We start from the raw sequence: 957 nt of genomic DNA, 5'->3' as shown, positions 1-957 counted from the left end.
CGCGCTGCGGACAGCCCGGCCCGCGGGCTGCCGGGCGGGGGGCTGCGGCCCGCAGGGCCCCGGGCGCACTCGACCCCCCGGGGCGGCCGGCCTGAGCCCGCTCCTCCGTGTTTCCGCAGAACGGCGACCTCAAGAAGCAGCTCCACGAAAGGCAGCCGCGGATCGCCGCGCTCAGCGACAAACAAGTAAGCGAGCTGGAGCCTGCGCCCCCCAACTCCGCCCGCGGTGGGGAGGAGGGGTCGCCCGGTACTTTGGCAGCACCCTAAAAAGTGACGGCCTCGGCGCCGCACGCTCAGACTCCCAAAGGAGTCTGTCTGCAACCCTCAAAGTTACCCGCCCCCCCTTTTCTGGAAAGAAAGAGCCAGGTTCTTGGAGGCCGAGGGGGGAGAGCAAGGCTCCGGCAGTGGCCGAAAGAGAGAAGCTGCACTCAAAAGGCGGCGAGCAGCCCGGCGTCCATTTTGAGTTGGTGGACATGTTTTTGGAATGTGGCAATTCCTCCCTGCTCAATGTCTCCCACTTCACGCCCGTGTGAGGGTAGGGGTGGCGGGGGGCGGTATTTCGGGCCTGGACACCAAACTCTTTGGAAACGATTTCTGGATTCCATTGCAAATCTGATTTAAAGAATCGTTCCTCTGGGCTCCCCGCCTCCCCTCCACTTCTCCAGCATCACTTTTTATTCTCGGAACCTGACGCCAGCTCCCGGGGAACAAAAGAAAGGCGCCCCCAGGACCCCCTAGTTCTGCTCCAACTTTGGTCTCTGGCCTTCAGGCATAGATTGGGACACCCGACGAGCGCCTCGCGGTGGGGGGCACGGCCGCCGACCCCCCTCCCGGCCCCTGCGGGGAGGAAAAGTTGTCCATTGTGACTTAGTTGCGCTGAGCTCAGCGCTCGGGGTTTCAGCACCACGAACAGATGCCGCCGCCAGAGCGCGGCCGGCCGCGCGCCCCCGCCCCCTCC

Source organism: Ailuropoda melanoleuca, chromosome 15, assembly GCF_002007445.2.
Source record: "Ailuropoda melanoleuca isolate Jingjing chromosome 15, ASM200744v2, whole genome shotgun sequence".
Classification (NCBI taxonomy): domain Eukaryota; kingdom Metazoa; phylum Chordata; class Mammalia; order Carnivora; family Ursidae; genus Ailuropoda; species Ailuropoda melanoleuca.
Note: the sequence above shows the minus strand (reverse complement) of the source record.